Below are 25,859 nucleotides of genomic sequence, written 5' to 3' on the forward strand. Positions count from 1 at the left end.
CCCGGGGGCCCCCCAGAAGCTTTTCCTATACCCAAGCGGGTGGCGGGACATTGTAAATAAAGAATGGGAAAGGCCCGGTATACCTTTCGTCCCTCCCCCCATATTTAAAAAATTGTTTCCTATGGTCGACCCCAGAAAGGACTTATGGCAGACAGTCCCCCAAGGTCGAGGGGGGCGGTTTCTACTTTAAACAAACGCACCACTATACCCATAGAAGATAGTTGTGCTTTCAAAGATCCTACTGGATAAAAAATTAGAAGGTTTGCTTAAAAAGATGTTTGTTCAGCAAGGTTACCTTCTACAACCAATTTCATGCATTGTCCCTGTCACTACAGCCGCGTGTTTCTGGTTCGATGAGCTAGAAAAGGCGATCGATAGTGATTCTCCTCCTTATGAGGAGATTATGGACAGAATCCGTGCTCTCAAATTGGCTAATTCTTTCACCCTAGACGCCACTTTGCAATTGGCTAGGTTAGCGGCGAAAAATTCTGGGTTTGCTATTGTGGCGCGCAGAGCGCTTTGGTTGAAATCTTGGTCAGCGGATGCGTCTTCCAAGAACAAATTGCTTAACATTCCTTTCAAGGGGAAAACGCTGTTTGGCCCTGACTTGAAAGAGATTATCTCTGATATCACTGGGGGTAAGGGCCACGCCCTTCCTCAGGATAGGTCTTTCAAGGCCAAAAATAAACCTAATTTTCGTCCCTTTCGTAGAAACGGACCAGCCCCAAGGGCTACGTCCTCTAAGCAAGAGGGTAATACTTCTCAAGCCAAGCCAGCCTGGAGACCAATGCAAGGCTGGAACAAGGGAAAGCAGGCCAAGAAGCCTGCCACTGCTACAAGACAGCATGAAATGTTGGCCCCCGATCCGGGACCGGATCTGGTGGGGGGCAGACTCTCTCTCTTCGCTCAGGCTTGGGCAAGAGATGTTCTGGATCCTTGGGCACTAGAAATAGTCTCCCAAGGTTATCTTCTGGAATTCAAGGGGCTTCCCCCAAGGGGGAGGTTCCACAGGTCTCAATTGTCTTCAGACCACATAAAGAGACAGGCATTCTTACATTGTGTAGAAGACCTGTTAAAAATGGGAGTGATTCATCCTGTTCCATTAGGAGAACAAGGGATGGGGTTCTACTCCAATCTGTTCGTAGTTCCCAAAAAAGAGGGAACGTTCAGACCAATCCTGGATCTCAAGATCCTAAACAAGTTTCTCAAGGTTCCATCGTTCAAAATGGAAACCTATTCGAACAATTCTTCCTTCCATCCAGGAAGGTCAATTCATAACCACGGTGGATTTAAAGGATGCGTATCTACATATTCCTATCCACAAGGAACATCATCGGTTCCTAAGGTTCACATTCCTGGACAAGCATTTCCAGTTCGTGGCACTTCCTTTCGGATTAGCCACTGCTCCAAGGATTTTCACAAAGGTACTAGGGTCCCTTCTAGCGGTACTAAGACCAAGGGGCATTGCAGTAGTACCTTACTTGGACGACATTCTGATTCAAGCGTCGTCCCTTCCTCAAGCAAAGGCTCACACGGACATAGTCCTGGCCTTTCTCAGATCTCACGGATGGAAAGTGAACGTAGAAAAGAGTTCTCTATCTCCGTCAACAAGGGTTCCCTTCTTGGGAACAATAATAGACTCCTTAGAAATGAGGATTTTTCTGACAGAGGCCAGAAAAACAAAACTTCTAAACTCTTGTCGAAACACTTCATTCCGTTCCTCTTCCTTCCATAGCGCAGTGCATGGAAGTAATAGGTTTGATGGTAGCGGCAATGGACATAGTTCCTTTTGCGCGCATTCATCTAAGACCATTACAACTGTGCATGCTCAGTCAGTGGAATGGGGACTATACAGACTTGTCTCCGACGATTCAAGTAAATCAGAGGACCAGAGACTCACTCCGTTGGTGGCTGTCCCTGGACAACCTGTCACAAGGGATGACCTTCCGCAGACCAGAGTGGGTCATTGTCACGACCGACGCCAGTCTGATGGGCTGGGGCGCGGTCTGGGGACCCTGAAAGCTCAGGGTCTTTGGTCTCGGGAAGAATCTCTTCTACCGATAAATATTCTGGAACTGAGAGCGATATTCAATGCTCTCAAGGCTTGGCCTCAGCTAGCAAAGGCCAAGTTCATACGGTTTCAATCAGACAACATGACGACTGTTGCGTACATCAACCATCAGGGGGGAAGCAAGGAGTTCCCTGGCGATGGAAGAAGTGACCAAAATCATTCAATGGGCGGAGACTCACTCCTGCCACCTGTCTGCAATCCACATTCCAGGAGTGGAAAATTGGGAAGCGGATTTTCTGAGTCGTCAGACATTACATCCGGGGGAGTGGGAACTCCATCCGGAAATCTTTGCCCCAAATTACTCAATTGTGGGGCATTCCAGACATGGATCTGATGGCCTCTCGTCAGAACTTCAAGGTTCCTTGCTACGGGTCCAGATCCAGGGATCCCAAGGCGACTCTAGTAGATGCACTAGTAGCACCTTGGACCTTCAAACTAGCTTATGTATTCCCGCCGTTTCCTCTCATCCCCAGGCTGGTAGCCAGGATCAATCAGGAGTGGGCGTCGGTGATCTTGATAGCTCCTGCGTGGCCACGCAGGACTTGGTATGCAGATCTGGTGAATATGTCATCGGCTCCACCATGGAAGCTACCTTTGAGACGAGACCTTCTTGTTCAAGGTCCGTTCGAACATCCGAATCTGGTCTCACTCCAGCTGACTGCTTGGAGATTGAACGCTTGATCTTATCACAACGAGGGTTCTCAGATTCTGTTATTGATACTCGTGTTCAGGCCAGAAAGCCTGTAACTAGAAAAATTTACCACAAAATATGGAAAAAATATATCTGTTGGTGTGAATCTAAAGGATTCCCTTGGAACAAGGTAAAGATTCCTAAGATTCTATCCTTTCTTCAAGAAGGATTGGAGAAAGGATTATCTGCAAGTTCCTTGAAGGGACAGATTTCTGCCTTGTCTGTGTTACTTCACAAAAAGCTGGCAGCTGTGCCAGATGTTCAAGCCTTTGTTCAGGCTCTGGTTAGAATCAAGCCTGTTTACAAACCTTTGACTCCTCCTTGGAGTCTCAACTTAGTTCTTTCAGTTCTTCAGGGGGTTCCGTTTGAACCCTTGCATTCCGTTGATATTAAGTTATTATCTTGGAAAGTTTTGTTTTTGGTTGCAATTTCTTCTGCTAGAAGAGTTTCAGAATTATCTGCTCTGCAGTGTTCTCCTCCTTATCTGGTTTTCCATGCAGATAAGGTGGTTTTGCGTACTAAACCTGGTTTTCTTCCGAAAGTTGTTTCTAACAAAAATATTAACCAGGAGATAGTCGTGCCTTCTTTGTGTCCGAATCCAGTTTCAAAGAAGGAACGTTTGTTGCACAATTTGGATGTTGTTCGCGCTCTAAAATTCTATTTAGATGCTACAAAGGATTTTAGACAAACATCTTCCTTGTTTGTTGTTTATTCTGGTAAAAGGAGAGGTCAAAAAGCAACTTCTACCTCTCTCTCTTTTTGGATTAAAAGCATCATCAGATTGGCTTATGAGACTGCCGGACGGCAGCCTCCTGAAAGAATCACAGCTCATTCCACTAGGGCTGTGGCTTCCACATGGGCCTTCAAGAACGAGGCTTCTGTTGATCAGATATGTAGGGCAGCGACTTGGTCTTCACTGCACACTTTTACAAATTTTACAAGTTTGATACATTTGCTTCTTCTGAGGCTATTTTTGGGAGAAAGGTTTTGCAAACCGTGGTGCCTTCCAGTTAGGTGACCTGATTTGCTCCCTCCCTTCATCCGTGTCCTAAAGCTTTGGTATTGGTTCCCACAAGTAAGGATGACGCCGTGGACCGGACACACCTATGTTGGAGAAAACAGAATTTATGTTTACCTGATAAATTACTTTCTCCAACGGTGTGTCCGGTCCACGGCCCGCCCTGTTTTTTTAATCAGGTCTGATAATTTATTTTCTTTAACTACAGTCACCACGGTATCATATGGTTTCTCCTATGCAAATATTCCTCCTTAACGTCGGTCGAATGACTGGGGTAGGCGGAGCCTAGGAGGGATCCATGTGACCAGCTTTGCTGGGCTCTTTGCCATTTCCTGTTGGGGAAGAGAATATCCCACAAGTAAGGATGACGCCGTGGACCGGACACACCGTTGGAGAAAGTAATTTATCAGGTAAACATAAATTCTGTTTTTTTGAAATCAACTCTAAAATGAAAGAGTCCAAATTAACATTTAAATAACAAGTAAACAGCAATGGCATATCTGCATATTGTGCGTAAGATTTCTTCTATTTTAATTTTGTACATATGATTTTATCTATTAACATTGTTTGATACTTAAACCTTTTCAATGTGACTATTCAGAATGCTTTTTTTCAATAGGAATATATATGTTAGATGGCCACAAGATGGCAGTGATACAATAATGAGTAGTCACATGACAACAGGTGAACAATTGACCAGGTGTAAAGTATTTAAATGATGAATCAGTGTATGTTCAGTATACATGACTAAGGACCTATAGCAGGTCTGAAACGTTGTATGTTTGTCAAAAGACCCTATATGAAGAAATAAAGGTTTTTTAACTATTGGTGGCTGGAACAAATCTTTTTTGGCCTCTCATCTAAACAAGAAACTTCCCAGGTATCTGTCCAGATCCCGGGATCCTCAGGCGGAGGCAGTGGATGCATTATCACTTCCTTGGAAGTATCATCCTGCCTATATCTTTCCGCCTCTAGTTCTTCTTCCAAGAGTAATCTCCAAGATTCTGAGGGAATGCTCGTTTGTTCTGCTAATAGCTCCGGCATGGCCTCACAGGTTTTGGTATGCGGATCTTGTCCGGATGGCATCTTGCCAGCCATGGACTCTTCCGTTAAGACCAGACCTTCTGTCACAAGGTCCTTTTTTCCATCCGGATCTGAAATCCTTAAATTTAAAGGTATGGAGATTGAACGCTTGATTCTTGGTCATAGAGGTTTCTCTGACTCCGTGATTAATACTATGTTACAGGCTCGTAAATCTGTATCTCGAGAGATATATTATAGAGTCTGGAAGACTTATATTTCATGGTGTCTTTCTCATCATTTTTCTTGGCATTCTTTTAGAATACCGAGAATTTTACAAATTCTTCAGGATGGTTTGGATAAGGGTTTGTCCGCAAGTTCTTTGAAAGGACAAATCTCTGCTCTTTCTGTTCTTTTTCACAGAAAGATTGCTATTCTTCCTGATATTCATTGTTTTGTACAAGCTTTGGTACGTATAAAACCTGTCATTAAGTCAATTTCTCCTCCTTGGAGTTTGAATTTGGTTCTGGGAGCTCTTCAAGCTCCTCCGTTTGAACCTATGCATTCATTGGACATTAAATTACTTTCTTGGAAAGTTTTGTTCCTTTTGGCCATCTCTTCTGCTAGAAGAGTTTCTGAATTATCTGCTCTTTCGTGTGAGTCTCCTTTTCTGATTTTTCATCAGGATAAGGCGGTGTTGCGAACTTCTTTTGAATTTTTACCTAAAGTTGTGAATTCCAACAACATTAGTAAAGAAATTGTGGTTCCTTCATTATGTCCTAATCCTAAGAATTCTAAGGAGAAATCATTGCATTCTTTGGATGTTGTTAGAGCTTTGAAATATTATGTTGAAGCTACGAAATCTTTCCGTAAGACTTCTAGTCTATTTGTTATCTTTTCCGGTTCTAGGAAAGGCCAGAAAGCTTCTGCCATTTCTTTGGCATCTTGGTTAAAATCTTTAATTCATCTTGCCTATGTTGAGTCGGGTAAAACTCCGCCTCAAAGAATTACAGCTCATTCTACTAGGTCAGTATCTACTTCCTGGGCGTTTAGGAATGAAGCTTCGGTTGACCAGATCTGCAAAGCAGCAACTTGGTCTTCTTTGCATTCTTTTACTAAATTCTACCATTTTGATGTATTTTCTTCTTCTGAAGCAGTTTTTGGTAGAAAAGTTCTTCAGGCAGCGGTTTCAGTTTGAATCTTCTGCTTATGTTTTTTGTTAAACTTTATTTTGGGTGTGGATTATTTTCAGCAGGAATTGGCTGTCTTTATTTTATCCCTCCCTCTCTAGTGACTCTTGTGTGGAAAGATCCACATCTTGGGTAGTCATTATCCCATACGTCACTAGCTCATGGACTCTTGTTAATTACATGAAAGAAAACATAATTTATGTAAGAACTTACCTGATAAATTCATTTCTTTCATATTAACAAGAGTCCATGAGGCCCACCCTTTTTTGTGGTGGTTATGATTTTTTTGTATAAAGCACAATTATTCCAATTCCTTATTTTATATGCTTCGCACTTTTTTATCACCCCACTTCTTGGCTATTCGTTAAACTGATTTGTGGGTGTGGTGAGGGGTGTATTTATAGGCATTTTAAGGTTTGGGAAACTTTGCCCCTCCTGGTAGGAATGTATATCCCATACGTCACTAGCTCATGGACTCTTGTTAATATGAAAGAAATGAATTTATCAGGTAAGTTCTTACATAAATTATGTTTTTTTAGGTTTCCAGATAGATTGTGTCACTGTCTTTGTCTCTAACAGATAAGTGATTTTTTTTCTTATTGGGATCCGTCTGTCGGTACCTTCAGTCTCTATTATTTCCTTCAGTTGCTATATATGCATGGAAATTTAGGTCTTATGGCTGCAGCATTGGATTCATTTTCCTTTGCTCATTTTCATAGAAAACCTTTCCAGTTTTTTATGCTGCATAATGGTGCAGGGATTCTAGGATTTCACTTTTTAAATCTTCGAATTCTATGTTTATCTATCTTTGATTCGGTGGTTAAGATCACCATCATTTAGTTATACAGGTCTCTTTGATTCTTTCAACCTGGACCATGATCTCTATAGATGCAAGTCTTTTAGGTTGGGAGGCTGTCTGAGGTTCTCTGTCAGCACAAGGGGTTTGGAAATCTCAGGAGGCGAGATTACCATTTGATATTTTGGAACTCCGTGCATTCCCAAAGTTCTTCAGTTGGTTTCTTTTGAAGAAGAGACGTTTATTGTTTTTTTCAGACATTATCACATCTGTGGTGTATGTCAATCATCAGGGTGTGACTATCAGTCTTTAGACTGTGACAAAGTATCTCAGATATTTGCTTGGGCTAAATCCAGCTCCTATCTAAATTCTGGGGTCCTTTTCCGAGGTATAGACTTTTGGGAAGCGGATTATCTCTGTTAAGCTTTACATCCGGGAGAATGGTCTTTACCCAGATATGTTTTTCAGATGTGAGGGCTTCCAGAAATAGATCTGTTGGCCTCTCGTCTTAACAAGGAATTTCCCAGGGGCCTATTTCAGGTTACGGGGATCCTCAGGCGGAAGTAGCGTATGCATTGACACTTCCTTGGAATTATCATTCTGTCTATATCTTCCGCCTCTAGTTCTTCAAAAATTCTAATGGAGCGTTCGTTTGTACTGCTGGTGGTTCCAGCATGGCCTCACAGGTTTTGGTATGCGGATCTCATTTGGATGGCCAGTTGCCAACCTTGGACATTTCCGTTAAGACCAGATCTTTTATCTCAAGGCCCATTTTTCCATCAGGATCTCAAGTCATTTAATTTGAAGATATGGAGATTGAACGTTTGATTCTTAGTCATAGAGGTTTCTCTGACTCAGTGATTAATACTATGTTACAGGTTTGTAAATCTGTCTCTAGAAAGATTTATTATCGAGTTTGGAAGACTTTCATTTCTTGGTGTTCTTCTCATAAATTCTTTTGGCATTCTTTTAGAATTCCTAGAATTTTACAATTTTTCAGGTTGGTTTTGTCTGCAAGTTATTTGAAAGGACAAATCTCTACTCTTTCTGTTCTTTTTCACAGAAAGATTGCTATTCATTCTGATATTCATTGTTTTGTACAGGCTTTGGTTTGTATCAAGCCTGTCATTAAATCAATATCTCCTCCTTGGAGTCTCAATTTGGTACTGAGGGCTTTACAGGCTCCTCCGTTTGAACCTTTGCGTTCTCTGGACATTAAAATGACTTTCTTGGAAAGTATTGTTCCTTTTGGTTATCTCTTCTGTTAGAAGAGTTTCTGAGTTTTCTGCTCTTTCTTGTTGATCTCCTTTTCTGATTTTTCATCAGGGTAAGGCAGTGTTCCTTCGTGTTATTCATTATTTTGTTCAGGCTTTGGTTCTTATCAAACCTGTCATTAAGCCAATTTCTTCTCCTTGGAGTTTTAATTTGGTTCTAAAGGCTTTACAGGCTCTTCTATTTGAGCATATGTTTTCTTTAGACATTATTTACTTTCATGGAAAGTATTGTTCTTTTTAGACATCTCTTCAGCTAGAACAATTTTTAATTATCTGTTCTTTCTTGTGAGTCTCCTTTTTCTGATTTTTTTCATCAGGATAAGGTGGTTTTTGCAATCCTCATTTCAATTTTTACCTAAAGTTGTGATTTCTATCAACATTAGGGAGGAATTATTGTCTTTTCCTAAGACTTCTTTGGTAAGATTCTTACATTCTTTGGATATGGTAAGAGTTTTGAAATCTTATGTTGAAGCTATTCAGATTTCAGATAGTCTTCCAGTCTATTTGTTATCTTTTCTGGTGTTAGGAAGGTCAAAAGGCTTCTGCCATTTATTTGGCATCTTGCTTAAACTTTTGATTCATCATGCTTATTTGGAGTCGGGTGGATTCCCGCCTCAGAGGATTACGGCTCATTCTACTAGGTAAGTTTCTACTTCCTGGGCTTTTTTGCAGTTTTGGTAGAATGGTACTTCAGGCAGCTGTTTCAGTTTGATTCTTCTGCTTATATTTTCAGTTTTTTTCATTATAAAAATTGAAACTTTTTTGATTTGGGTAGTGGATTAATTTTTCAGCGGAATTGGCTGTCTTTATTGTATCCCTCCCTCTCTAGTGACTCTTGCGTGGAAGATCCACATCTTGGGTATTTATTATCCCATACGTCACTAGCTCATGGACTCTTGCTAATTACATGAAGGAAAACATAATTTATGTAAGAACTTACCCGATAAATTAATTTATTTCATATTAGCAAGAGTCCATGAGGCCCACCCTTTTTTGTGGTGGTTATGATTTTTTTGTATAAAGCACAATTATTCCAATTCCTTATTTTTTTTATGCTTTCGCTCCTTTTTTGTCACCCCACTTCTTGGCTATTCGTTAAACTGAATTGTGGGTGTGTTGAGGGGTGTATTTATAGGCATTTTAAGGTTTGGGAAACTTTGCCCCTCCTGGTAGGAATGTATATCCCATACGTCACTAGCTCATGGACTCTTGCTAATATGAAAGAAATTAATTTATCGGGTAAGTTCTTACATAAATTATGTTTTTCCTTAAATAGGATACAACCATCTAAAGGAAAAATAAATACTATTTTGCTATAGAAACAATAGCATAATTAGCAGGAGTAGAGATAGCCCCATTAAATTGGAGAACCATTAAAATTGAAATGAACTGCCGGCAAAGAATATAATTTAAAACCTTTAAAGAAGGAATAAAAGAAAATTCCCAGCCTATTCCATTCCCTAGTATGAGGAACTGGAAAAAAACCTCTGAAAATACAGAAGAATAAATAAGCAGAAATAAAATGTTAGTTAGTCTTGAAAGAACTAATTACCTTAATATCCAAAATAATCAAAACCTTTTCAACAAAGAACAAATGTACTTTAAAAATAAAAAAGTGGATTTGATAGTGTCAATATCTGATGAAGAAAATTCTGAAATGAGAAAAATCATCATCAGAGAAGGATAAATCATTATGTAGTTGGTCATTTGAAACTTCAATAATTAAAAAAGAAGTTTGAAAAAGACCTAAAATTTTTTATTAGAAGGCACGATGTCAGATAAAGCCTTTAAAATAAAATCAGAAAAATATTCTTATAAATTTTCTACGTAATTCTTGTACATAAGATGTAAAAAGAATAGCAAATATATAAAGCATAAATACTAACGGATTCTGCATGTAAAAGTTTATCATGATAACTTATTACAAACCATAGCTAAAGAAAAAACATTCATAACATTTTTAAAATAAATGAACTTAGCTTTGGTAGGACTGAACTTCAGTCAAAAGGAATCCCTTAGAACGATTTTGAAACAGGAACAGTGAAATCTTGCAATATGTAATATAAAAAAACAATATTTAAAGCAAAATTATCAAATTCCTTAAATGACAGTTTCAGGAATGGGAAAAGAAATGCAAAATAATAAGCTTCTAAAAACCAGAAGCAATAAAAAATTGAAATTTAAATAACCACAATTTTTGGCGCCAAAAATGACGCCCACATTATTGGCGCTAAATACAACGCCCATATTCTTTGGCGCCACATCCTCTGACGCCGAAAACGACGCCCACATTTTTTGGCGGGAAAAAAATGTCTGAATATTCATGCGTCAAAAAATGACGTTTACAGAATACAACTTCCGGCGTCAACTACGGCCCCGGAAATGACAAAAAAATTTGCTTCAAAAAAGTCTGCGCCAAGAATGACGCAATAAAAAGCAACATTTTCTGCCCCCGTGAGCCTAACAGCACGCAGGGAAAATGGTCAATTGAGAATTTTCAAGGTAATGAAAAATAAATTGAGTTAAAATGCATTATCCCAAATGATGAAACTGACAGTCTGAATTATAAAGGAATACTGATTATCCTGAATCATGGCAAATATAAGTTTAAAGACATATATTCAGAACTTTACATATAAAGTGCCCAACCATAGCTTAGAGTGTCACAAAAAATAAGATTTACTTACCCCAGGACACACATCTACATATAGTAGATAGCCAAACCAGTACTGAAACGAGAATCAGTAGAGGTAATGAGATATAAGAGTATATCGTCGATCTGAAAAGGGAGGTAAGAGATGAATCTCTACGACCGATAACAGAGAACCTATGAAATAGACCCCGTAGAAGGAGATCACTGCATTCAAATAGGCAATACTCTCCTCACATCCCTCTGACATTCACTGCACACTGAGAGGAAAACCGGGCTCCAGCCTGCTGCGAAGCGCATATCAACGAAGAATCTAGCACAAACTTACTTCACCACCTCCATGGGAGGCAAAGTTTGTAAAACTGAATTGTGGGTGTGGTGAGGGGTGTATTTATAGGCATTTTAAAAAAGTGCCCAACCATAGCTTAGAGTGTCACAGAAAATAAGACTTACTTACCCCAGGACACTCATCTACATGTTTGTAGAAAGCCAAACCAGTACTGAAACGAAAATCAGCAGAGGTAATGGTATATATATATGAGTATATCGTCGATCTGAAAAGGGAGGTTAAAGATGAATCTCTACGACCGATAACAGAGAACCTATGAAATAGATCCCGTAGAAGGAGACCATGGTATTCAAATACGCAATACTCTTTTCACATCCCTCTGACATTCACTGCACTCTGAGAGGAAAACCGGGCTCCAGCCTGCTGCGAAGCGTATATCACGAAGAATCTAGCACAAACTTACTTCACCACCTCCACGGGAGGCAAAGTTTGGGAAACATTTCTTTTCTGGAATTTGATACTGGCGATTTTGTGGTCGCTTGGGCGCTTCTGCAGAAATCGCATGTTAAGGTTTTAGTACATTGTTATGTTATTAGTTTGTCGATTCTATGGGATCTTGATTTCTTTCATGTAATTAACAAGAGTCCATGAGCTAGTGACGTATGGGATATACATTCCTACCAGGAGGGGCAAAGTTTCCCAAACCTTAAAATGCCTATAAATACACCCCTCACCACACCCACAAATCAGTTTTACAAACTTTGCCTCCAAGGGAGGTGGTGAAGTAAGTTTGTGCTAGATTCTACGTTGATATGCGCTCCGCAGCAAGTTGGAGCCCGGTTTTCCTCTCAGCGTGCAGTGAATGTCAGAGGGATGTGAGGAGAGTATTGCCTATTGAATGCAGTGATCTCCTTCTACGGGGTCTATTTCATAAGGTTCTCTGTTATCGGTCGTAGAGATTCATCTCTTACCTCCCTTTTCAGATCGACGATATACTCTTATATTTACCATTTCCTCTACTGATTCTCGTTTCAGTACTGGTTTGGCTTTCTACAAACATGTAGATGAGTGTCCTGGGGTAAGTAAGTCTTATTTTCTGTGACACTCTAAGCTATGGTTGGGCACTTTATTTATAAAGTTCTAAATATATGTATTCAAACATTTATTTGCCTTGACTCAGAATGTTCAACTTTCCTTATTTCCAGACAGTCAGTTTCATATTTGGGATTATGCTTTAAATTATCATATTTTTTCTTACCTCAAAAAATTTGACTTTTTTCCCTGTGGGCTGTTAGGCTCGCGGGGGCTGAAAATGCTTCATTTTATTGCGTCATTCTTGGCGCGGACTTTTTTGGCGCAAAAATTCTTTCTTTCATGTAATTAACAAGAGTCCATGAGCTAGTGACGTATGGGATATACATTCCTACCAGGAGGGGCAAAGTTTCCCAAACCTTAAAATGCCTATAAATACACCCCTCACCACACCCACAAATCAGTTTTACAAACTTTGCCTCCAAGGGAGGTGGTGAAGTAAGTTTGTGCTAGATTCTACGTTGATATGCGCTCCGCAGCAAGTTGGAGCCCGGTTTTCCTCTCAGCGTGCAGTGAATGTCAGAGGGATGTGAAGAGAGTATTGCCTATTGAATGCAGTGATCTCCTTCTACGGGGTCTATTTCATAAGGTTCTCTGTTATCGGTCGTAGAGATTCATCTCTTACCTCCCTTTTCAGATCGACGATATACTCTTATATTTACCATTACCTCTACTGATTCTCGTTTCAGTACTGGTTTGGCTTTCTACAAACATGTAGATGAGTGTCCTGGGGTAAGTAAGTCTTATTTTCTGTGACACTCTAAGCTATGGTTGGGCACTTTATTTATAAAGTTCTAAATATATGTATTCAAACATTTATTTGCCTTGACTCAGAATGTTCAACTTTCCTTATTTTCAGACAGTCAGTTTCATATTTGGGATTATGCATTGAATTATCATATTTTTCTTACCTCAAAAATTTGACTTTTTTCCCTGTGGGCTGTTAGGCTCGCGGGGGCTGAAAATGCTTCATTTTATTGCGTCATTCTTGGCGCGGACTTTTTGGCGCAAAAATTCTTTTCCGTTTCCGGCGTCATACGTGTCGCCGGAAGTTGCGTCATTTTTTGACGTTATTTTGCGCCAAAAATGTCGGCGTTCCGGATGTGGCGTCATTTTTGGCGCCAAAAGCATTTAGGCGCCAAATAATGTGGGCGTCTTATTTGGCGCTAAAAAATATGGGCGTCGCTTTTGTCTCCACATTATTTCAGTCTCATTTTTCATTTGCTTCTGGTTGCTAGAAGCTTGATATTTGGCATTCTTTCCCATTCCTGAAACTGTCTTATAAGGAATTTGATCTATTTTGCTTTATATGTTGTTTTTTCTCTTACATATTGCAAGATGTCTCACGTTGCATCTGAGCCAGAAGATACTACAGGAAAATCACTGCCTGCTGGATCTACCAAAGCTAAGTGTATCTGCTGTAAACTTTTGGTAGCTATTCCTCCAGCTATTGTTTGTAATAATTGTCATGACAAACTTGTTAAAGCAGATAATATTTCCTTTAGTAATGTACCATTGCCTGTTGCAGTTCCCTCAACATCTAAGGTGCAGAATGTTCCTGATAACATAAGAGATTTTGTTTCTGAATCCATAAAGAAGGCTTTGTCTGTTATTTCTCCTTCTAGTAAACGTAAAAAGTCTTTTAAATCTTCTCTCTCTACAGATGAATTTTTAAATGAACACCATCATTCTGATTCTTTGGACTCTTCTGGTTCAGAGGATTCTATCTCAGAGATTGATGCTGATAAATCTTCATATTTATTTAAGATGGAATTTATTCGCTCTTTACTTAAAGAAGTACTAATTGCTTTAGAAATAGAGGATTCTAGTCCTCTTGATACTAATTCTATACGTTTGGATAAGGTTTTTAAAGCTCCTGCTAAATTGGGTAATTCATTTACTCCTTCTAAACGTTTTAAGCAATTATATCCTGTTCCGCCTGACAGGTTAGAATTTTGGGACAAAATCCCTAAAGTTGATGGGGCTATTTCTACCCTTGCTAAACGTACTACCATTCCTACGTCAGATGGTACCTCGTTTAAGGATCCTTTAGATAGAAAAATTGAATCTTTTCTAAGAAAAGCTTATCTGTGTTCAGGTAATCTTCTTAGACCTGCTATATCATTGGCTGATGTTGCTGCAGCTTCAACTTTTTGGTTGGAAACTCTAGCGCAACAAGTAACAAATCGTGATTCTCATGATATTATTATTCTTCTCCAGCATGCTAATAATTTTATCTGTGATGCCATTTTTGATATTATTAGAGTTGATGTTAGGTTTATGTCTCTGGCTATCTTAGCCAGAAGAGCTTTATGGCTTAAGACTTGGAATGCTGATATGGCTTCTAAATCAACTCTACTTTCCATTTCTTTCCAGGGAAACAAATTATTTGGTTCTCAGTTGGATTCTATTATTTCAACTGTTACTGGTGGGAAAGGAACTTTTTTACCACAGGATAAAAAATCTAAAGGTAAAAACAGGGCTAACAATCGTTTTCGTTCCTTTCGTTTCAACAAAGAACAAAAGCCTGATCCTTCGTCCTCAGGAGCAGTTTCAGTTTGGAAACCATCTCCAGTCTGGAATAAATCCAAGCCTGCTAGAAAGGCAAAGCCTGCTTCTAAGTTCACATGAAGGTACGGCCCTCATTCCAGTTCAGCTGGTAGGGGGCAGGTTACGTTTTTTCAAAGAAATTTGGATCAATTCTGTTCACAATCTTTGGATTCAGAACATTGTTTCAGAAGGGTACAGAATTGGTTTCAAGATGAGACCTCCTGCAAAGAGATTTTTTCTTTCCCGTGTCCCAGTAAATCCAGTGAAAGCTCAAGCATTTCTGAATTGTGTTTCAGATCTAGAGTTGGCTGGAGTAATTATGCCAGTTCCAGTTCCGGAACAGGGGATGGGGTTTTATTCAAATCTCTTCATTGTACCAAAGAAGGAGAATTCCTTCAGACCAGTTCTGGATCTAAAATTATTGAATCGTTATGTAAGGATACCAACGTTCAAAGATGGTAACTGTAAGGACTATATTGCCTTTTGTTCAGCAAGGGAATTATATGTCCACAATAGATTTACAGGATGCATATCTGCATATTCCGATTCATCCAGATCATTATCAGTTCCTGAGATTCTCTTTTCTAGACAAGCATTACCAATTTGTGGCTCTACCGTTTGGCCTTGCTACAGCTCCAAGAATTTTCACAAAAATTCTCGGTGCCCTTCTGTCTGTAATCAGAGAACAGGGTATTGTGGTATTTCCTTATTTGGACGATATCTTGGTACTTGCTCAGTCTTTACATTTAGCAGAGTCTCATACGAATCGACTTGTGTTGTTTCTTCAAGATCTTGGTTGGAGGATCAATTTACCAAAAAGTTCTTTGATTCCTCAAACAAGGGTAACCTTTCTGGGTTTCCAGATAGATTCAGTGTCCATGACTCTGTCTTTAACAGACAAGAGACGTCTAAAATTGATTACAGCTTGTCGAAACCTTCAGTCTCAATCTTTCCCTTCGGTAGCCTTATGCATGGAAATTCTAGGTCTTATGACTGCTGCATCGGACGCGATTCCCTTTGCTCGTTTTCACATGCGACCTCTTCAGCTCTGTATGCTGAACCAATGGTGCAGGGATTACACGAAGATATATCATTTAATATCTTTAAAACCGATTGTTCGACACTCTCTAACGTGGTGGACAGATCACCATCGTTTAATTCAGGGGGCTTCTTTTGTTCTTCCGACCTGGACTGTAATTTCAACAGATGCAAGTCTCACAGGTTGGGGAGCTGTGTGGGGATCTCTGACGGCACAAGGAGTTTGGGAATCTCAGGAGGTGAGATTACCGATCAATATTTTGGAACTCCGTGCAATTTTCAGAGCTCTTCAGTTTTGGCCTCTTCTGAAGAGAGAATCGTTCATTTGTTTTCAGACAGACAATGTCACAACTGTGGCATACATCAATCATCAAGGAGGGACTCACAGTCCTCTGGCTATGAAAGAAGTATCTCGAATTTTGGTTTGGGCGGAATCCAGCTCCTGTCTAATCTCTGCGGTTCATATCCCAGGTGTAGACAATTGGGAAGCGGATTATCTCAGTCGCCAAACGTTGCATCCGGGCGAATGGTCTCTTCACCCAGAGGTATTTCTTCAGATTGTTCAAATGTGGGGGCTCCCAGAGATAGATCTGATGGCCTCTCATCTAAACAAGAAACTTCCCAGGTATCTGTCCAGATCCCGGGATCCTCAGGCGGAGGCAGTGGATGCATTATCACTTCCTTGGAAGTATCATCCTGCCTATATCTTTCCGCCTCTAGTTCTTCTTCCAAGAGTAATCTCCAAGATTCTGAGGGAATGCTCGTTTGTTCTGCTAATAGCTCCGGCATGGCCTCACAGGTTTTGGTATGCGGATCTTGTCCGGATGGCATCTTGCCAACCATGGACTCTTCCGTTAAGACCAGACCTTCTGTCGCAAGGTCCTTTTTTCCATCCGGATCTGAAATCCTTAAATTTAAAGGTATGGAGATTGAACGCTTGATTCTTGGTCAAAGAGGTTTCTCTGACTCCGTGATTAATACCATGTTACAGGCTCGTAAATCTGTATCTCGAGAGATATATTATAGAGTCTGGAAGACTTATATTTCTTGGTGTCTTTCTCATCATTTTTCTTGGCATTCTTTTAGAATACCGAGAATTTTACAGTTTCTTCAGGATGGTTTAGATAAGGGTTTGTCCGCAAGTTCTTTGAAAGGACAAATCTCCGCTCTTTCTGTTCTTTTTCACAGAAAGATTGCTATTCTTCCTGATATTCATTGTTTTGTACAAGCTTTGGTTCGTATAAAACCTGTCATTAAGTCAATTTCTCCTCCTTGGAGTTTGAATTTGGTTCTGGGAGCTCTTCAAGCTCCTCCGTTTGAACCTATGCATTCATTGGACATTAAATTACTTTCTTGGAAAGTTTTGTTCCTTTTGGCCATCTCTTCTGCTAGAAGAGTTTCTGAATTATCTGCTCTTTCTTGTGAGTCTCCTTTTCTGATTTTTCATCAGGATAAGGCGGTGTTGCGAACTTCTTTTGAATTTTTACCTAAGGTTGTGAATTCCAACAACATTAGTAGAGAAATTGTGGTTCCTTCATTATGTCCTAATCCTAAGAATTCTAAGGAGAAATCGTTGCATTCTTTGGATGTTGTTAGAGCTTTGAAATATTATGTTGAAGCTACGAAATCTTTCCGTAAGACTTCTAGTCTATTTGTTATCTTTTCCGGTTCTAGAAAAGGCCAGAAAGCTTCTGCCATTTCTTTGGCATCTTGGTTGAAATCTTTAATTCATCTTGCCTATGTTGAGTCGGGTAAAATTCCGCCTCAGAGAATTACAGCTCATTCTACTAGGTCAGTATCTATTTCCTGGGCGTTTAGGAATGAAGCTTCGGTTGACCAGATCTGCAAAGCAGCAACTTGGTCCTCTTTGCATACTTTTACTAAATTCTACCATTTTGATGTATTTTCTTCTTCTGAAGCAGTTTTTGGTAGAAAAGTTCTTCAGGCAGCGATTTCAGTTTGAATCTTCTGCTTATGTTTTTCGTTAAACTTTATTTTGGGTGTGGATTATTTTCAGCAGGAATTGGCTGTCTTTATTTTATCCCTCCCTCTCTAGTGACTCTTGTGTGGAAAGATCCACATCTTGGGTAGTCATTATCCCATACGTCACTAGCTCATGGACTCTTGTTAATTACATGAAAGAAAACATAATTTATGTAAGAACTTACCTGATAAATTCATTTCTTTCATATTAACAAGAGTCCATGAGGCCCACCCTTTTTTGTGGTGGTTATGATTTTTTTGTATAAAGCACAATTATTCCAATTCCTTATTTTATATGCTTCGCACTTTTTTTCTTATCACCCCACTTCTTGGCTATTCGTTAAACTGATTTGTGGGTGTGGTGAGGGGTGTATTTATAGGCATTTTAAGGTTTGGGAAACTTTGCCCCTCCTGGTAGGAATGTATATCCCATACGTCACTAGCTCATGGACTCTTGTTAATATGAAAGAAATGAATTTATCAGGTAAGTTCTTACATAAATTATGTTTTTCCGTTTCCGGCGTCATACGTGTCGCCGGAAGTTGCGTCATTTTTGACGTTATTTTGCGCCAAAAATGTCGGCGTTCCGGATGTGGCGTCATTTTTGGCGCCAAAAGCATTTAGGCGCCAAATAATGTGGGCGTCTTATTTGGCGCCAAAAAATATGGGCGTCGCTTTTGTCTCCACATTATTTCAGTCTCATTTTTCATTTGCTTCTGGTTGCTAGAAGCTTGATGTTTGGCATTTTTTTCCCATTCCTGAAACTGTCTTATAAGGAATTTGATCTATTTTGCTTTATATGTTGTTTTTTCTCTTACATATTGCAAGATGTCTCACGTTGCATCTGAGCCAGAAGATACTACAGGAAAACCACTGCCTGCTGGATCTACCAAAGCTAAGTGTATCTGCTGTAAACTTTTGGTAGCTATTCCTCCAGCTGTTGTTTGTAATAATTGTCATGACAAACTTGTTAAAGCAGATAATATTTCCTTTAGTGATGTACCATTGCCTGTTGCAGTTCCCTCAACATCTAAGGGGCAGAATGTTCCTGATAACATAAGAGATTTTGTTTCTGAATCCATAAAGAAGGCTTTGTCTGTTATTTCTCCTTCTAGTAAACGTAAAAAGTCTTTTAAATCTTCTCTCTCTACAGATGAATTTTTAAATGAACACCATCATTCTGATTCTTTGGACTCTTCTGGTTCAGAGGATTCTATCTCAGAGATTGATGCTGATAAATCTTCATATTTATTTAAGATGGAATTTATTCGCTCTTTACTTAAAGAAGTACTAATTGCTTTAGAAATAGAGGATTCTAGTCCTCTTGATACTAATTCTATACGTTTGGATAAGGTTTTTAAAGCTCCTGCGGTTATTCCAGAAGTCTTTCCTGTTCCTAATGCTATTTCTGCAGTAATTGCTAAGGAATGGGATAAATTGGGTAATTCATTTACTCCTTCTAAACGTTTTAAGCAATTATATCCTGTTCCGCCTGACAGGTTAGAATTTTGGGACAAAATCCCTAAAGTTGATGGGGCTATTTCTACCCTTGCTAAACGTACTACCATTCCTACGTCAGATGGTACCTCGTTTAAGGATCCTTTTAGATAGAAAAATTGAATCTTTTCTAAGAAAAGCTTATCTATGTTCAGGTAATCTTCTTAGACCTGCTATATCATTGGCTGATGTTGCTGCAGCTTCAACTTTTTGGTTGGAAACTCTAGCGCAACAAGTAACAAATCGTGATTCTCATGATATTATTATTCTTCTCCAGCATGCTAATAATTTCATCTGTGATGCCATTTTTGATATTATTAGAGTTGATGTTAGATTTATGTCTCTGGCTATCTTAGCCAGAAGAGCTTTATGGCTTAAGACTTGGAATGCTGATATGGCTTCTAAATCAACTCTACTTTCCATTTCTTTCCAGGGAAACAAATTATTTGGTTATCAGTTGGATTCTATTATTTCAACTGTTACTGGTGGGAAAGGAACTTTTTTACCACAGGATAAAAAGTCTAAAGGTAAAAACAGGGCTAACAATGGTTTTCGTTCCTTTCGTTTCAACAAAGAACAAAAGCCTGATCCTTCGTCCTCAGGAGCAGTTTCAGTTTGGAAACCATCTCCAGTCTGGAATAAATCCAAGCCTGCTAGAAAGGCAAAGCCTGCTTCTAAGTTCACATGAAGGTACGGCCCTCATTCCAGTTCAGCTGGTAGGGGGCAGGTTACGTTTTTTCAAAGAAATTTGGATCAATTCTGTTCACAATCTTTGGATTCAGAACATTGTTTCAGAAGGGTACAGAATTGGTTTCAAGATGAGACCTCCTGCAAAGAGATTTTTTCTTTCCCATGTCCCAGTAAATCCAGTGAAAGCTCAAGCATTTCTGAATTGTGTTTCAGATCTAGAGTTGGCTGGAGTAATTATGCCAGTTCCAGTTCCGGAACAGGGGATGGGGTTTTATTCAAATCTCTTCATTGTACCAAAGAAGGAGAATTCCTTCAGACCAGTTCTGGATCTAAAATTATTGAATCGTTATGTAAGGATACCAACGTTCAAGATGGTAACTGTAAGGACTATATTGCCTTTTGTTCAGCAAGGGAATTATATGTCCACAATAGATTTACAGGATGCATATCTGCATATTCCGATTCATCCAGATCATTATCAGTTCCTGAGATTCTCTTTTCTAGACAAGTATTACCAATTTGTGGCTCTACCGTTTGGCCTTGCTACAGCTCCAAGAATTTTCACAAAGATTCTCGGTGCCCTTCTGTCTGTAATCAGAGAACAGGGTATTGTGGTATTTCCTTATTTGGACGATATCTTGGTACTTGCTCAGTCTTTACATTTAGCAGAGTCTCATACGAATCGACTTGTGTTGTTTCTTCAAGATCATGGTTGGAGGATCAATTTACCAAAAAGTTCTTTGATTCCTCAAACAAGGGTAACCTTTCTGGGTTTCCAGATAGATTCAGTGTCCATGACTTTGTCTTTAACAGACAAGAGACGTCTAAAATTGATTACAGCCTGTCGAAACCTTCAGTCTCAATCATTCCCTTCGGTAGCCTTATGCATGGAAATTCTAGGTCTTATGACTGCTGCATCGGACGCGATCCCCTTTGCTCGTTTTCACATGCGACCTCTTCAGCTCTGTATGCTGAACCAATGGTGCAGGGATTACACGAAGATATATCAATTAATATCTTTAAAACCGATTGTTCGGCACTCTCTAACGTGGTGGACAGATCACCATCGTTTAATTCAGGGGGCTTCTTTTGTTCTTCCGACCTGGACTGTAATTTCAACAGATGCAAGTCTCACAGGTTGGGGAGCTGTGTGGGGATCTCTGACGGCACAAGGAGTTTGGGAATCTCAGGAGGTGAGATTACCGATCAATATCTTGGATCTCCGTGCAGTTTTCAGAGCTCTTCAGTTTTGGCCTCTTCTGAAGAGAGAATCGTTCATTTGTTTTCAGACAGACAATGTCACAACTGTGGCATACATCAATCATCAAGGAGGGACTCACAGTCCTCTGGCTATGAAAGAAGTATCTCGAATTTTGGTTTGGGCGGAATCCAGCTCCTGTCTAATCTCTGCGGTTCATATCCCAGGTGTAGACAATTGGGAAGCGGATTATCTCAGTCGCCAAACGTTGCATCCGGGCGAATGGTCTCTTCACCCAGAGGTATTTCTTCAGATTGTTCAATTGTGGGGGCTCCCAGAGATAGATCTGATGGCCTCTCATCTAAACAAGAAACTTCCCAGGTATCTGTCCAGATCCCGGGATCCTCAGGCGGAGGCAGTGGATGCATTATCACTTCCTTGGAAGTATCATCCTGCCTATATCTTTCCGCCTCTAGTTCTTCTTCCAAGAGTAATCTCCAAGATTCTGAGGGAATGCTCGTTTGTTCTGCTAATAGCTCCGGCATGGCCTCACAGGTTTTGGTATGCGGATCTTGTCCGGATGGCATCTTGCCAGCCATGGACTCTTCCGTTAAGACCAGACCTTCTGTCACAAGGTCCTTTTTTCCATCCGGATCTGAAATCCTTAAATTTAAAGGTATGGAGATTGAACGCTTGATTCTTGGTCATAGAGGTTTCTCTGACTCCGTGATTAATACTATGTTACAGGCTCGTAAATCTGTATCTCGAGAGATATATTATAGAGTCTGGAAGACTTATATTTCTTGGTGTCTTTCTCATCATTTTTCTTGGCATTCTTTTAGAATACCGAGAATTTTACAGTTTCTTCAGGATGGTTTAGATAAGGGTTTGTCCGCAAGTTCTTTGAAAGGACAAATCTCCGCTCTTTCTGTTCTTTTTCACAGAAAGATTGCTATTCTTCCTGATATTCATTGTTTTGTACAAGCTTTGGTTCGTATAAAACCTGTCATTAAGTCAATTTCTCCTCCTTGGAGTTTGAATTTGGTTCTGGGAGCTCTTCAAGCTCCTCCGTTTGAACCTATGCATTCATTGGACATTAAATTACTTTCTTGGAAAGTTTTGTTCCTTTTGGCCATCTCTTCTGCTAGAAGAGTTTCTGAATTATCTGCTCTTTCGTGTGAGTCTCCTTTTCTGATTTTTCATCAGGATAAGGCGGTGTTGCGAACTTCTTTTGAATTTTTACCTAAAGTTGTGAATTCCAACAACATTAGTAGAGAAATTGTGGTTCCTTCATTATGTCCTAATCCTAAGAATTCTAAGGAGAAATCATTGCATTCTTTGGATGTTGTTAGAGCTTTGAAATATTATGTTGAAGCTACGAAATCTTTCCGTAAGACTTCTAGTCTATTTGTTATCTTTTCCGGTTCTAGGAAAGGCCAGAAAGCTTCTGCCATTTCTTTGGCATCTTGGTTGAAATCTTTAATTCATCTTGCCTATGTTGAGTCGGGTAAAATTCCGCCTCAAAGAATTACAGCTCATTCTACTAGGTCAGTATCTACTTCCTGGGCGTTTAGGAATGAAGCTTCGGTTGACCAGATCTGCAAAGCAGCAACTTGGTCCTCTTTGCATACTTTTACTAAATTCTACCATTTTGATGTATTTTCTTCTTCTGAAGCAGTTTTTGGTAGAAAAGTTCTTCAGGCAGCGGTTTCAGTTTGAATCTTCTGCTTATGTTTTTTGTTAAACTTTATTTTGGGTGTGGATTATTTTCAGCAGGAATTGGCTGTCTTTATTTTATCCCTCCCTCTCTAGTGACTCTTGTGTGGAAAGATCCACATCTTGGGTAGTCATTATCCCATACGTCACTAGCTCATGGACTCTTGTTAATTACATGAAAGAAAACATAATTTATGTAAGAACTTACCTGATAAATTCATTTCTTTCATATTAACAAGAGTCCATGAGGCCCACCCTTTTTTGTGGTGGTTATGATTTTTTTGTATAAAGCACAATTATTCCAATTCCTTATTTTATATGCTTCGCACTTTTTTTCTTATCACCCCACTTCTTGGCTATTCGTTAAACTGATTTGTGGGTGTGGTGAGGGGTGTATTTATAGGCATTTTAAGGTTTGGGAAACTTTGCCCCTCCTGGTAGGAATGTATATCCCATACGTCACTAGCTCATGGACTCTTGTTAATATGAAAGAAATGAATTTATCAGGTAAGTTCTTACATAAATTATGTTTTTCTGTGGCAGGGTCAGTTTTGAATGCCCTATGTAGCAGGCTGGCTCTGGTCGGGCACTAAACTCTGTTCCTTACAACTTATATCATCCACGTGGTGCCGGTGTAACTGGTTGGATTGTGAGTTTCTTACTCGGATGAGGAGTTAGTTTCTCTTTTGGGTTCTCTTCAGATCGAATTACACTTTTGCTTTTTGCTAGAGTTTTCGTGAAATGGAACTTTCATGAGCTTCAATAAATTTTTTAGACTCTGCCCATGCAGGGCTACAATATGGAGAGGAGGCCTTTTGTTCTCAGACAGGCTGGTTCTCATCTCTTCCTTTAAGAAGGAGCATCAGGGTGACTAGGTGTTCCTTACAGCGAGTACCCTTTCACTGATGGGTTACATATAGCCTCACCTAAATTGTGATTTGCAGGTGACCGAAGGATTGCAATCAGTCCTCGCTATCCTTTTCCTATTTGTTGATGAGGGTCAGGGCAGATCTTGCTAAGGATTGCTCTGGATAATGTCTCCTCGTCTTCTCTTTAAGATTTCTTTGGAATTGTCCTTTGGGATCTGTTTTCCTTAATCACAGCATCTCTTCCTTCGGATTGAGGCTGATTGGGCCTTTTTTGTCTCCTTTCCTTGGGGTTGGCTTTTGGTCAGCTGTTCAGGAAGTAGGGCCTTTGGGGTTTTTCTACTTTTGGGAGTCCATCTGTTCGAGTTTGCAGAATAGGGGTGTCCTTTTTTCCTGTATTTTGACCCTACTTAGATGTTTTGGGGGTTTTACCTGTCTAGGGTTAGAATGTTCATTTGTTATTCCTCGTACCGTAGGGCTTCCAGGAGAAAGATCCTAAGAGGATCTTGGAGACTATGGCCGCCTTCTCAATCCAGAATATCTAGGGTTGAGCTCTATTCGCTTGGCGTTTCCTTAGTCTTTGGACTTAGCCACTCTGGTTGACCCTAAGGCACTAGGGACAACAGCCACTGTGTGGCTTTCATCATTGCCTAGCACCCTTTTAATTTGGGAGTTGTATCCCGTTGTGGGTGTCTTAGGCACTCTGTATTTGGGACTCTTACGTGAGAGTTCAGTGTCCAAGCTGCCTTGGATATAACTATGATGCATCGCCTGGGTGTGAAGTCTACTCTGGAGGGGTAACCCGCTGGTTCCTCAGGGAGTATTACAGTTGTAACCTGGCTCCAAGTTCTGGGTGTCTGGGTTTATTTTCCTGGTCCTTGTCTTTGACTGGATTTTCTGGAGTTCTGTACCAGATCCTTTAGGGGTGGTTCGCGACAGCCCTGTTTCCGGTTCCGGAACATCTTTGGTTCCTACCGGCGAATATTTTTCTCTTAGAGAATTTGTCTTCTACTGGGCCGGCCGCAGTGGCCGGATGGTTCTGTCAGTATATGGCCGGGTTATAATACAATATATTTAATAATTATTCTTTAAAACAAATCTACAATAAAATGCATATAAAATTAATATAAATTCCTAAATTCTTTTTATTAGTTAGTTATAAACACATTGAATTATATTTATAGAAAGCCAGATTATGAATCGGATGATACACACTTATGCTGTTATAATATCCTTACAAAGATCATACAAATATATCTTTACATTTTACCTTATTCACAATAATCTCATTAAATAACCACAATAAAATACCAGAATCTTCTGTTCTTAACCAATAACTCTAGTTCAATGCTCAATATGGATTACCAACTTACTATGATTAATTAATAACTACCAGGGATATAATCACAATAACCAGTTTATGTACAGTTCTGAAAGAGTTCACTATAATAACTGACTTATAAATCCGGAGTATAAAACCCTCTCTAGTAAATAAATTATTTAGCAATAATGACTAGTTAAGACTACACAGAACTATGAAACACAAGCTTAAAACACTAATTGTGCCCTTTTAAATTTATCAGCTTCAATTAGACTGCAGCAGCAATTAATGTATTTCTTGATACTTTACAAGTTCACCAGTTTGAGAATTCAGTTAATATCCAAATATGTCTATCGTCATATGTTTAGAGTAATTATGCAAATTTGTGAGAGAATTAATCTTGATAGTCTCTTATCCACAGTGTGTCCCAACGTATTTGTCTTACAGAAAATTGTGTTTGCACACTGATCCTTCTATAAGCAAAGATGGCAGCCAGCATGATTGCAAAATAGTCACCAAGCAAAGTTTTTTTCCACCAAGGTCCCTCCCTCTCTCTCTGTGCAGGGTGTTTTTGTCTACGACAAAACTCCTCCTCACTTCTTAATCATTCGATAGATTTGGATACAAACTTTTCTTTGATTGTTTACTGGGAAATTTTATTTTCAACAGCCAAATGTTGGCTGTAATACTGGATTTAGGCCATCGGGGGTAGCAGACAAAGACAAACAGTTTCATTATATTGCTGCAGTTCAATTATCTAACCTATAAAATGTTTATCAAATACACTATTTCTTTATATTAATAAACCTGTCTGGTCATATATCTGTCTCACCTAATATAACTTAGCATGTATTTATAGAGGCCAAAGATGAACATACTTCTAGTATCATACTAGTAAGCAATTATACT

The 25,859-nt window shown here is 39.5% G+C and overlaps 1 non-coding gene across 1 annotated transcript; it reads left to right on the forward strand.

Annotated features, from left to right (window-relative positions):
* The first annotated feature begins 23,444 nt into the window (after positions 1-23,444).
* Positions 23,445-23,556, forward strand: LOC128661878 (U5 spliceosomal RNA). Its single transcript, XR_008402655.1, has one exon. It is a non-coding gene; the product is annotated as a U5 spliceosomal RNA (small nuclear RNA).
* Positions 23,557-25,859: the final 2,303 nt, after the last annotated feature.

Source organism: Bombina bombina, chromosome 5 (genome assembly GCF_027579735.1).
Source record: "Bombina bombina isolate aBomBom1 chromosome 5, aBomBom1.pri, whole genome shotgun sequence".
Taxonomy (NCBI): domain Eukaryota; kingdom Metazoa; phylum Chordata; class Amphibia; order Anura; family Bombinatoridae; genus Bombina; species Bombina bombina.